Source organism: Marmota monax, unplaced genomic scaffold, assembly GCF_021218885.2.
Source record: "Marmota monax isolate L192 unplaced genomic scaffold, Marmota_monax_Labrador192_F-V1.1 WCK01_AAM20220418_F8-fsc00088, whole genome shotgun sequence".
Taxonomy (NCBI): domain Eukaryota; kingdom Metazoa; phylum Chordata; class Mammalia; order Rodentia; family Sciuridae; genus Marmota; species Marmota monax.
The window spans coordinates 6,734,735-6,748,304 of NW_026694492.1; the positions used below are offsets into that span (position 1 = coordinate 6,734,735).

General features: G+C 42.5%; 1 protein-coding gene across 5 annotated transcripts in view; it reads left to right on the forward strand.

Moving 5' to 3' along the window:
* Nedd4l (NEDD4 like E3 ubiquitin protein ligase) overlaps nt 1-13,570 on the forward strand; it is a 316,988-nt gene that overhangs the window by 136,478 nt on the left and 166,940 nt on the right. The window contains exon 1 of one of the 5 annotated variants that reach the window (XM_058571354.1): nt 13,257-13,496. The exons of the other annotated variants lie outside the window; for them this stretch is intronic. The gene's annotated coding sequence lies outside the window, so the exon portion shown is untranslated. Of the gene's footprint in view, nt 1-13,256; nt 13,497-13,570 lie in introns of those variants that run through there. 5 annotated transcript variants of the gene reach the window in all.

Here is a 13,570-nt window from a genome sequence, read left to right on the forward strand (position 1 = left end):
TTATTGAAAAAAATTATAACCTCAAGATGGTCTAAGGTCTACCAAAGATAGAAGGCAGCATATTATCAATTACAAGTATCCTCTTTATTACAACCTACTGTTTTTCCTGCTGTTTCATTTGTCCCTTTATTATTGGGGGTTCATGGTCACTAGCCAGCTAGTACTTGGACAGCTTGGGTGCTGGGAGTGTGAGTGGTTGGTCCAGCCTGGAACTAGCGCCTCTGGCAACCTGTTATGTTCACAAATGGCCAAAGGAATGGCAGATGAAAGAAGGTAAACAGTCACCTGGCAAAAATATTTGCCCTTTCTCAAAATTATGGAAGTTATACTTAGGAGAAATGTTTTTGGTAAAAATATTTGAGTTTGTTTTATAATCATAAGCAGCTTGGGTTATTTTGACCAGAGGGATATACAGAGGGAGGGTGTGGAGAGAGAAGCTGCTGATGGGGACTGTAGAGTGTGTCAATCGGGAGAGGGAAATGATGGTTATGTTAATTGGTGTAGAATAAGAATAGAACACACGTAGGAAGTAGAATCTTGAAGTTTCAGGGCTACCCATTAGTCATTAGCTGAAGACTTGGAGAGAAATGGGAGAAACCACCAGAAATGAATAAAGCGAGAAAAAGCTCCCTCCCGTTCTTGTCCTGGTGTTCAGGTAGAATATTCTAAATACCTGAGTATTCTGGTCCAACCCAGTTCCCTTCATTCCACTTCTGCCTCCTTTATCCCAGCTAAGCCAAGCCGCCTGTGTTCCCTGCCTGACCTCTGCTCCTCCCTTCCCTCTGTGCTGTTGTCCCTGCTGTGAAATCCTCGTGTCCCAGCTCCCCGCTCTCTCCCTTTGTGCACAGAGGCACCTTGCTTACCTATCGGGACCCAGATCAGATACCACCTTCAGTATGAAGGCTTCTTAGTTCCTTTACTCCTCTTAATGGATTGAAGGCTGTTCCCAGAAAGATGCTCCCCTAAGGCCTGGGCGCAGGAGCCATTCCAGTACGAGTAGGTCTTGGTTCAGCAACATGGAGTCAGTTTGAAGATAACACCAAATTTTCCAATCAGATGCAGCCAGTTGACCATGTTGGTGAAGCTGTGTTTGCACCGAGATGCTACTTCCTGGCCTGAGATACTAGGTATACAAGGTGCTGGAGGTCAGTGTACTTCCTAACAGATAAATTCGTCTTTGCTGACACTATTGTAACTTAACCTATGCATAGAGATCTGGCCTCATAGTTTAACACCTGTGGGAGGAATAACATGAAAATGGAAAGAGTATATGGGGAGAGAATGGCGAAGGGGATAAATATGCTACAAAAGTGACAGCAGAACTACAGGATGGGTAATGTGGTTATTTAAGGGAGGCATGGAGGTATACTGCCCCTTGATCTCATTTGGCAAGTACTGCAAGTAGGAACCAATTACATTTCCCCTGGGGCACCTCTTTAGGGCCTCGTGGCATACCACCCACAGTACTATCTTGAGAAGAGTATGGAATGATCGTAAGGTACTTGGTCCTCCCGCCGCGCCTGTGTACAAGCCCCTTGAAGTGTCTCCCCTCCTGTACTTGGCATTGTGAAAGCATACTTTAGTTCTGCTATCTGCTCCCTTCTCTAAGCTTTAGGACACACTTACTTGGTCAGCATGGAAGCAGGAGGAGACATTTCCACCAAAGTGGAAAGTACTTCAAAGGAAGATATGAGAATAGCTGGAAATTCCAACTGGTCTAGACAGATAATTTCCTAATCAGAATAGATAGTTGACTGTCATTGAACTTTAGAAAATGGGAATTATTCTATAAATTCTTGCAGTTTAAAACCAGAGTGCTACAGGAAATAAAACTACTAGTCAAGCAATTACCTTGTTTAGAAGGATTTTCTTGCAAAATTGGAAACAGTGCTTAGTCATAGCCAGTGCGGGGCCTTGAATGTCTGTCAGTGCTTGAGTTATTGTTTTCAAGCAGAATGGGTCGGGCAGGTAGGGTTATGTGTATATGAACACATAAGGAGGGGAGCATTGTTGGGATTGTTATTTTTAGTTCAATAGGAAGATACGGTGGCATTTAGGTTGCTAGTTGTGTGCAGAACCAGCTGAGGGGTTCTGAGAGACTTGATAGTCTTGAATCCTGTTCCCTTTGCCACTTTTTAAACATTTCTGTGACTTAGTATTAGCAACACTGATGTGAATCTCTAGTGATGTTCTTGGGGCCCCTGACTTGCATCTGTATTCTCACATGTGTACCTGGTGTCTTACATGTGGCTGGCAATCAGGGACCACAGACGGCTTCAGTAGGACGAAGCTTAGTATTTTTTGTTTGTTCACATAAGATAGAATTATGTCCAAAAAAAGTGCACATATCCTAAAGAGAAGAAATGTATAATTTCCTTAGTGGGGAACCAAGGAGTTCCTGTTATAATGGGGGTTTAATGGTAACATTTCACTTATTGGGTTCACTAGGGAAAATATTCAGGAACAAAGAAAGTAAATATAGAACATATTAAAATTTCCCCCTGGGTTTTAGATTTTACAAAGTCTAATGCTAGCAACCCAAATAGAAGTGTTTTCTTGAACCAGCAGATAGATTATTAGCATGTTACTTGTATACACATGAGTCAGAGCTTCTAAAATGTGTTCCCATAAGTAGGTTGAGCCTCCTTCTCAGCCTGTTGTCATAGGGTCTAAAAATGGAAATGTGAGCCCAACTCTTTCCAGATCATAAAAATAATTCTGAATTAGTAGAGCATAAATGAATATGATTTTATTTGAGTGTCATTTTCAAGTGCCCCAGGCCAGGTTGGGACCTTTTAAGTCTCAAAATCCCCTGTAGTGAGGATTAAGGAAAGAGCTGAGCAGCTTTGCTTCTGGCCTCAGACAGCCTTCTAATTGGGTCAGAGCCTCCCACTCTACCCTGGGACGTACAGATCTTCTTGGTCCCTACAGCATCTGTTTTTGAGAGTGGCTGCTGGAAGCTGTCACGTTGACGAGGTGTCTTCTTACAGAGTACATCGGTGAACCTGGAAAAGTAGTAGGTACTGAATGGTTGGTGACTACCTGAAAGCTATGTATCCACCTCTGCTGGAAAGGCCTGACAGTAAGCTCCCTATTGTGACCTAACACTGGGTCTTTGTTCCTCTGGGGTCTTGTGGTGGCTTAACTTGGGAACTTTGTCCTGGTTGCTGATAGAAGTTTAAATGCCAGGCTAAATGTATATTGGCTACAGGAGTGAGTGTGTGTGTGTGTGTGTGTGTGTGTGTGTAAAACCTGTATGTGAACTCAATTACTTTTCCCACTGTGGGGTCAAATCTATCACTGTGATAGGGAGGGGATCACTTTGCTTGTATCTGGCCTGTGCTCAGGAGATGGAGACAAGTCCTCCTTTTCCTCCCACTGGCTTATTACTGCCTGCTCAGAGGATGCCAACTAACATAGTGGTTCCATGGATTACTTGTATTGTGGCTCTTAAAATTTTTACTTTAGGTATTTTTCCTCTCATTCTTTGTAAAAATACTGGATATTATAGAACATTGTCACCTATAAGGAAAGCTATCTGCAGTGTTAAAGAAGATGAAGCATAAAAGAATAAGAATTTACAAAACAGACCAAATAGAAAAATGAAAAAACAACTACAATGGAGGAATTAATAAAGATAAAGGTTAAAATAGACGGAAAGGTTGAATGAGTCCATACCTGACTGTTGGAAAGGACCAATATTAAGCTCCTCTCATCCTAAGGAAAATGGAGAACAGAAGTCGTCATGGGAATGAGAAAGGGAACACAGGAGGAACTGGAAGACTTTGTCAGAAAGGCTGTTACACAGTCTGGCTAACACAGTTGAAAACCTAGGGTTGATTTCTTAGTAAAATACAAATTACCAAAATCAATTCAAGAATTGCTTGGCAAAGTTGAATAGCCAGTTTCTATAGGAGAGAGAGAGAGAAGGGGATTGAAAGTTAACATTGAGAGAGAGTCCAGAACTCTGTTGAATCTTTAAAGAACAAAATTTCAGTGTTAATGATATTGTCCTAAGACTTATAAATAGGTTTCCCAGTCCATTTTATAGCACTAGCAAATTTTGACTTAAAAACCAGATAAAATTTTCATGTAAGAAAACACAAATTCAAAATAATTTATTAACACACATAATAACTAGTGCATCAAAAGGCCAGCACACTATAATCGTTTTTTCCAGTACTTCAGTGATTACCTGATAGATACTCTTACCGCTTTCATTTATTGTTGTACCAACATATTGCAGGAAAAATGTATGTGACCAGGCCAACAGAAGCTGGGAATAAATTTTATTAAGTTTATCACTCATTCCTCATAAAGTAACTACAAACTGAAAGGGCAGAATAGCAAAAGTAAACCAAAAAAGTACACACACAGTGCACCTGTGCACACATGTGTGCACTCCAATTGCAGATAAAAGGCAAAACTCCAAAACCGCTTTAATTAAAATTAGGAATTCAACAAGGATGTCTTCTTTTACAGTTATTTAATGTTGCCTTAAGAGATTCAATAAAATGTTCATATTGCTGGAAATCCCATGAAAAAAATTACAAAATCAATAGTTTGTCAGGGTAGCTGGATAAAATATTAATCTTGAGAATTTATCTTTTATCTCCTTCAAAGACAAGCACCTGGAAATAGAAGTTAAGCATTCCTTTCATGGTGCAACCAGAAAATCTAGGAAGAAGCTGAACTAACATCTATATTTTTCTTAGTGAAGGATACAAAATAAAACCTAGAGGAATGAAAACGTAGAATCAATGAATATGCTTATTCCAAAATGTTGCAATATCAGTTAGAATTTTCAAAATGGTGTTTGTTTTAAGTTGAATAAAATAATCCTGAGGTTTATGTATAATACTGTCTGTATGAGGTTGAAATGCATAATGTAGAGAAGAGCCAGGGAGAGCAGAGACTTGCTTGGCTCACAAGTGATCAATATGCTAAGGGAGTTTTCATGATCACATCAATGTGGTATTGATATAGGGTCACAGAAGTAATTCAGGTGGGTAATCCAAGACTGCATCTCACTAAGTTATTGTGTTCAAAAATGACCTAGTTCCATACTGTTAAGAGAATGTTGTGTCTAATGAATGGTGCAGGTGGAATCATCTCCAAAGGAGGGGCGTGGCAGGAATAACAGATCTCTTATATTCTCATCAGAAATAAATCCCAGCATCTTCAAAAATCTAATGTAAACAAGCATTTCACAATTTATAAGAGAACATAGGAAACCATGTGTATAATCTTGGGTGGAAGAAGAACTTCTTAAGCAGGGTCTGACATTTGGATAGATTTTTAATATTTTTTTAATATTTTTATCAGTTATTGATGGTACTTTTATTTGCTTATATGAGGTGCTGAGAATTAAACCCAGTGAGTGCCTCACATGCTAGGCAAGTGCTCTACCACTGAGCCACAACCCCGGCCCTTGAATGTATTTTTTATTTGGAAAGTAGATGGTAGTATATATTACAATAAAGGAAATATACCTTTCTTCTCAGTAACCTTTGTCCCAGGGACCTGTCCTTTACAAGTAAAAGTGTGCACAAAGTCCTGTAAAGTTGTACTGTGTTAGTTGCAAAATACTGAAAATATGAGTGCTCATCTTAGTTGGAAAATGACTGACTGATGGAATATTTGCACAGGGTAATAGGAAAAGCAGTCATCCAGCAGAGAGTTAGTTATGTCAGAGTCGGTTTGGGAGGGGTTCCTATGGGAACTTGATGAATGAGAAGCAAAGTGGACACAGTTTGTAAAAAGCAAGGACACAGTCCCCTGTATAAGCCTCATGTATACTTGTGTGAGCAGAGCATGAGGAAAAGATGAAAATGTTGTGGAGGTTGTCATGGTTGATAGGAGCAACCTGCCCCCTCCTTCGGTCAGCAAGCAGCTGCCGTGCACCTGTGACAAGTGTTAACTACAACCTTCTTTTTTTGGGGGGGGGAGGGGGTTGGGGGGAGCCTGTGGAGGAAGCTGCAGAATGCTGTGGTTTGAGGTTAAAAATCTTGGCTCCTTCTCTTAGGCCCTGAGTTCTTTCTTTCTTATCCCTGCCTGTTTTTATTTTGACCTGATATTTTGACCAGGTTTTCTGAGCCTATTAATTAAAATCCTTCCTTTGTTATTGGAGTCCCTGTCTGTGGGTCCCTCTCGATGGCCTAGGGTATCTTCGGTGGTTTTCTCCAGGTCATACCTACGATGTCATCTGACACCCATCGTGTTTTAAAGCTTCATGATGTTTATAGATAGGTCTTTGTGAGTGTTGCTGAAGATAAATTTGTACAGTTGATTCCTGGATGAAGACACACAAATGTTGACAGTGTAGGCAGATGCTGGGAACTTGCCGCCTCTGGTGTCAACCAGTGCCTATAGGCCTTGAGAGTACCTCCCGTGGTCAGCGTCACCCTGCTTTATCAGTCTTTTTAGTCTCTGCTAGTATGGAAGGGAAAAGATGTCATTTTATGTCTTTATAAGTGAGGTCAAAGCGTCTCTTCGTATATTTGCATTTTCTCCTTTATGAAGAGTTCCTTTGCGTCTTTCTGTCCATTTTTTTCCTTTGGAGGTTAGCTTTGCACTGATTCCTAAGAGGTTCTTGTAAATGCTGAATTTCACTCAACTGTCATGTTACAGATGCTCTTCTCATTTGATATATGTGTATACTCTTGGGTAGACGCTTTTAATTTTAACTGCTTTTCTGTAGTGACTTGGAGAGCTCAGAATGATCTATAGCATTGTTCCTGCTAGAGATAAGGGCTTTTCCTCTCTAATTGTAAGACTTACACATTTCTTAAGTCAGAGGGGGGGAAAACTATCAGCAACAGAAAGAACACCAATCACTCTCAATATCTTAACGTTATTCTTTTGTCTTTTGGGAGAGTGTTTTTCTGTGTAATTAGCATCATAACATAGCCTATTTTCATGTCTTATTCCAATATGTTATAAACAAAACTCTGTTTTGAATGTTCATTATCTTCTTTAATCATGTCTGTTCTGTTTACTTTTCTAATTTTTCATGTAAGAGAAGATGCTGTGAATATCTTTGTGCAAAAAAAAATTAGATTTTGTTCTTAATGCTACCTCTCTGGAAATGGGATTACTAAATCAAGGAATATTGGGATTTAAATACGTTGGGGCCATATTAACAATTTGCTTTCCTAAAATGTGGTGCCAATTTATATTCCCATCAGCATAAAGACTAATTGAGCTCCCATCAGAAAAGAGCGCCAGCCTGAAGATATGGGCAGGTGCATTCAGGAGAAAGGTTGAACTGAACTTGAGAGACTTGAGTAGACTGAAGCTGTGGTGGGAGGAGCAGGCAGGAGAGGGCTCCTTAGGCAAATGTGGGGAATTTGCATGTTTTCTGTTGCTTGTGGGAAGTGGGCTGGAAACCTTCAGCCAAGGGGCATGGCATGCTGTGGTTTACTGTAGCCTGTGGTTTGCTGTAGCCTGAGTGGGAGACCATGTTTTGAACACCCAGGGTGGTGACATCCAGGCTGGAGAGGAGATGGTTGGTGGTTCACCTGGAGATGGAGTCCTTTTGGCCTGCTGATGGGCTGAATGTGTAAGAAAGAAGGAAGCAGAACTGAAGAAATTTCAGCTTGAAAGGCTGGCTGGCTGGTGACCACTTACGTGGAAAGAGTTGGCTGGGAAATGGTGTAGAGGCAGAACCAAAGCTCAGGTTAGGACCCAGATGCCTCTTGGACCTCCAAGTAGAGATGCAAAGGAGACAATGGTACATGAGAATGGAACTCAAAGGACTGGCCACTCTTGAGTGGCCATTTGGGAGTCCTTTGCATTTGGCTGGTCCTTACAGCCTAAGGAACCAAAGGCACCACGAAGATTGAAGCGCTTCTTTCCTGCAACCGCGGGTTCAGGATCCTAGGGAACTGCCCCTGCCCCAGTTGAACAATAGGGGCACCATCGTTTCCTAAATTAGGAATTGTCTATAACCTGCAGCCTTATAAATACAGAAGGGTACAGATCTTTGGGTCTCCTGCTGTGAGCAGAGCAAGTGCAGTCTTGTTTACTGAATGGTGGTTGAAGATTCAAGAGACCTCTTCCCTTCTCAGTGAAACCATTTGCTTTTCAGATGTTGTGATAGTCACTAGGGACTTGATCCTAAGAACCTGTGAGCAGGTAAACCACACATTGTCCTTTCTAGTAAGGCAGTAGAGGAAAAGGCTAAACAAATTAGGGTCTGTTTTAAGACCTTGGGAGAAAATTCAAGACTCGGTGTTAGAATTGCTGAACCTTGCCTGTGTTACATAAAGATTTTTGCCTGTGCCATGTCATCCTTGTTTTGTTCAATTTTATTCCTCCCCCTCTGAGTGTCCTAGTTTCTCTTCTACTGTAGCTGGTTTTGAGCAGAGAAACTTGGTTTTTCCTTCAAGCATTTGGATTCTTTTCATTTGGCTATTCATTAAAAAAAAAAAAAAAGATGCAATCTTTTTTACACTTTTAAAATAATTTTTATTATAACAAAAATGCAAAGACAAAATATAAAGGCACCATCTATAAGTCCAACTAGAGATATATCATTGACTGCCATTTTGTTTTATCTTCTTCCCTATTTCCTGTGTGTATATAGGAAATGTATGGAAATAGTTTGTGAATTTGACGTTGTGCCCAGTGTTTTGATGATGCTTTCTTAGTCAATACTTTATGATAAACTTTTTATGATAGCTTCTTATTTTTAAAGCATGATTTTTGAATGCTACAGATTATGGGTCAATGTATGCTAGTGTTTAGGGAAAAATTTCAAGATGATCTCACTAATTGAAAAATCCTTTTAACATTAAAAATACAAGCCAACAAAATACAAAAACTGAACTATCATTGTAACACTACAATGAAATTTAAATTTTATGAGCTTAGTAAAAGATCTTATTTTGACTGAAGTCCGTGTTCATGTTTTTCTTATTCCATGTGATTATGTTACCTGAAACTTAATTGTCTTTTTAAGCATACTTTCCCTCCTTTTCCTGGGAACACACTGATCTAGTATGGCCCATTGTCGTTCTTCGTGAAACCCTACCCTGCAGACCATCTGGGTTTCCTAGCTAAGTAAACAGTGTTGAGCAAATTATACTAACATGTCAAAGTGTTAGGAGTCCTCCAAGCATGTACACTTAATCATGAATAATACAGAATTATAGGAACACCACCCCTCGTCCCAAGACACATACCCAGAACACCACGTCTCTTCCAGTAGACTTCTGGAAGATAGGCCCATTCTGGCCATTTAGGTAAGTCCTTTCTGTGGTCTCCCCTGGTCTTTAAGGATTCTGGGAAATGATGACCAAGGCTGCTATTTCCTCCATGCCCTGGGCTAACTGCAGTTTGCCCAGATTGTGCAGTTGAAGTGTCTGTCTTCAGACAGCAGTACCATCCTGTGCATCAAACACAGAAGCTTTTCTTTTCTTGGCAGGTGCCTCTTCAGCCTCTCTGTGGCCCCTGATGCTTCCCATCCCCCTCTTTTGTCTCCAACCATTCCTTCTGTTTTACTGCCTTCTCCAAGACTCCTTGACGAATTTCCATTTGATCGGGTTTTTTTAAAAGGTGTTTATGGATCTTTATTTACATGCAGTGCTGAGAATCCAACCTAGTGCTTCACACATGCTAGGAAAGTACTCTACTGAGCTACAACCTCAGCCCCTGATTTTTTTTTTTTTAAACCTTGGAAATAGAGACTTGGGTTCACAAGTGTTGGTGTTTTTTTTGTTTTGTTTTGTTTTTGTGTGTGTGTGTATACATGTAAGCATATAAGAGTCTTCTAAAAATTGGAGACTTTAGGATACTTTGGAGAGTTCTATAGCTTTCATATTTTTACTTTGTTTTTCATGTTTTAAAATACTGAGGACATGGATTTTATAGATGTCTGTAATTTATTTTCTCTTTGGAACATTAAGGTTGCTTAGTCTTGGGGCTTGACTTTTATAATGAACTTCTTAGTTTCTATTACTTGTATCCTTGATTATTTCCTTAGGAAAGATTCAGTGGGTTGGAGCTATGAAGTCAAAGGGCATGAGAGTATGTCCCCCTTTAGATTGTAGACTTGCTCTCATTGATGCCTCCTCCTCGGGCATCTGACTTGACTGCAGTAGGTTACTAGCAAGTCTCCTGGTTTTCTGCTCTGCATTGCCTGCACCTCCACTAACCACAAACATCTTGGAAACACCAGCACATTTGTGACGTCCTTATATCTGTGCTCTGTCAGGGGCTCAAGTCCACTCATCTAGACGGCCTCTCCATCTTCCTACCCAATGCTTCCACTTTGCTGGGGGAGCCTGCCCAGGCCACTCAGTCCTGCATACCTCTTGGCATCTCTTGACTTAGCCCAGCTCTTCTCCCTTTCTCAACTGCTTGCTCCAGACTTTATATACTTACTCCCTAAGCCCTTCACTCAATCTATGACCTCATCATCACCTTTGAGAGAGAACTCATAGCAACAAGCATCAGTACAGAAATAACAATAAATTACCCTTCCCCTCCTCTGATTTGTACCTGTCTATAGCACTTGTCTTTCCTTCTTCCTATCAGCTCAGAAGCTGCTCCCAGCCTCTTCTCCAGGGCCTTCCATTCCTGGACTCTACACTGGGTTCTGTCCTTTAAAACCAGTGGTTCTCAACTGGGGAAAGTTTTGCCTCCCAGGACACACTTGGCAATATCTGGACAGGTTTTTGGTTGTACCACACACCTAGGGAGAACTGAGGCCCACTGGATAGGGGCATGGATATTGTTAAACACCCTATAAGGCACAGGATGCCCCTGACCCCCATGAGAATTGCCCAGCCCCACATGTCAGTAGTGTGTGGTTAAGAAAACCCACTGAGACTTACTCTGTAGCTTTAGCCTGCTCCCTGGCTGTCTGCTTTCTTGTCTGTCTTCACTGTAGCCTGAATAGTGGCAGATTATGCTTGGGGATGGTAGATCAGGCTGCTAGGAGGGTTTTAGGCTGTACTAATTAGAGAGTGGTGGGGCAGGGATAGTAGCCCAGGATGGTCACTGCTTGGCTTGAATCCACCCTACTACCAGTGGCTCACGACGCTGTTGGGGTTGTGCCCTAGACAAAAGGAATTGCACTAAGGACATCTAACATTCCCTTCACTGGTAATGTTCCTTCGTTTAGTACTAAGACTGTCATTGACTAGACTCGGTTGCATCTTAATCAGCAGAAGCCAGGTGCTGTGGGTGAGGAGAATGACGTTGGTGCAGAGAAGTGGGTGTAAACCACTGTTTCACTAAATTTGACTAAAATGCAGGGGGCAGAATTGGAGTTGGAAAGGTCAAATGTAGCCTCCCCTCACCCCACCAACCTTCCCTTTTTCCAAAATGAGGTTTCTCTGAGTATTTCAAAGCAGAGTCTCACCAGACAGAAGATCATGAGCTTACCAAAGTACAGTTTGGTTATGTGAGAATGGTTACTAATTGGAAATCTGAATTGTCTTCATTGTTTATATTAACACTTGGAATGGAGCAGTCGTCTAACTAGTATTAGTTTGTGAAGGCTGCCATAACAAAATAACAAACTGAATGGTTTCAACACCATATGTTTTTTTCTCAAGGTTCTAGAAACCTAGAATACTGAGGTCAAGGTGACAGAAGGGTCATGTTCTTCCAATGCCTCTCTTTGGCTTGTAGATGACCATCTCCTCCCAGTCTTCCCTCTACCTACCTGTGTCCAGATTTCCCTTTTATAAAAGACATAGTCCCACTGGATTAGAACCCACCTTCTGATATTATTTTAATCACCTCTTTAAAGATCTTGTCTCTAGCTATAGTCACAGTCTGAACTACTGGGACTGAGACTTTAGCATGTGAATTTTGGAGGCATCCAGCTTAGCCCACCACAATTGGAGACCGTTTAATGGGAAGTTGGGGTGCTTTTTATCTCCAAGGGAGTAGGCAAATTGTTTGAAAACATACCCAACTTGTTGAGGTCTGTTTTCTTGCAGTGCATTGTGGTTTAACCTTCCAGCTAGTATGCAAATCTGAAATGTAGCAGCCTAATTTTACGATTTTTAGATAGAATCAAAGAAGATGTCATTCCTGCTCTTAAATTTAGTGTTTGGCACTTGTGTGTCCTCATGTGCTGGTAACTGAAATCTGGAGGTATTTGTCTTGTTTTGAGAATCGGACTGAGAATGCGGCAGTGCCAGTCTGTCCCTGTGAGGGTGTGGGCTCTCTAACTGTACCTGGTGCCTGCCTGCTCCACGGGGCCTTCCGTGAGCCTCCCAGCCACAAGGACTTGCTGGCTCCCGGGGCTGTTTGCTTTCCCACCATTGCCAGCCAGGGGTGAGCACTGATGGGAACTTGAGAGTTGTTTGCAGGGCTTTTCAGTCGATGTGCTGGGTACACTTCAGGGCACGCACGCCACCAAATGTTGAGTGCAGGCAGGAAGGTAGCTTTTTGGTCAAGTGGGGACACTTCCTATCTCAGTCAGCTGTATCTGCTGGGGAGAGGGCTGCTGGGTCAAAAGTGGGGTGTGACTTCTTCAGGCGAGAGGAAGGGGGAGCCACATGATACCAGCCACAAACCACGGTAGGAGACTTTGACCCGCTCGTGGGAGTTCAGTCAGGGTGGTCAGGTTGCCGAACTGTACGATCGGTGAGGACCCAGCCCCTCAGAGTGGCAGGCTGAGCTCTGGCTTCCTTCAGGGCCCTCGATCACCCTCTGCCTGGCTGAGAACCTGCAAACGGGGATTGTGGATTTGCAGGGTGGGGCTATCTCATACATGACAGCAACCCTCCCTAGCAGGTTCTCTTCTGTCCCAGTTAGGATTGTAGCTTTTCCTGTTCCTGCCTTGTTTTCCCCTTCAAGACTTCGAGACTTATGAGGGCTGGGAAGTGGTAACCTCCCGTTGCCTGGGGTGGGACCTCCCTGCAGGCACAGGTTATAAACCGAATTAGCCCAGAAGGGTAAAGGGCTCACCCTACAGCCCCCTCCCCAGAAAATGGAGACAGCTTTAAAACCAGCCGAACAGCTCAGGCAGATTTACTGTCCTTCACCAAACCATGTGACCTCTTCTGGCTGCCCTTGCCTGGGGGTAACCCCTGGGTCCACCTTCTACCCATCTAGACTGACATTTGGAGAAGAGATGCTGGGAAAGAGCTGCAGGTAACATAGCATTAGGGCACTGGGTGAGGAGTCCGCCTAATTGCTGGGCTGGGTGAAGTTACGTAATCCTTATGTGGGGGGCGGAGCCTGACTCAACTCGCCTGTCCACCAACAAGCACCTCTTTCTAGCCGTCACTGACGTGAATCATCAGTATAAGCAGCAAGCGCGCGGCATTCCTTCCCAGTTGTGTTGGAACTTGCCGGTGTTCCACAAGTACCTGCAGAGGTGAGTGTGGACGCCACTTGGTAACAGAGAAGGCAGAGGACTGGGCAAGGGAGCCTCCGATCGATCGCTCAGGGACATTTCCAGCAACGCTGGTCCAGCCCAGCGCACACCTGCAGGACACTTTATTTTTTGTGAACCTTGAAGAAAACTAGAGGTAAGAAGAAAGATACCTGTGTGTTCATTATGTGGATGCCTAGCATTTATTGGCATGGAATTTGATCATCTTGT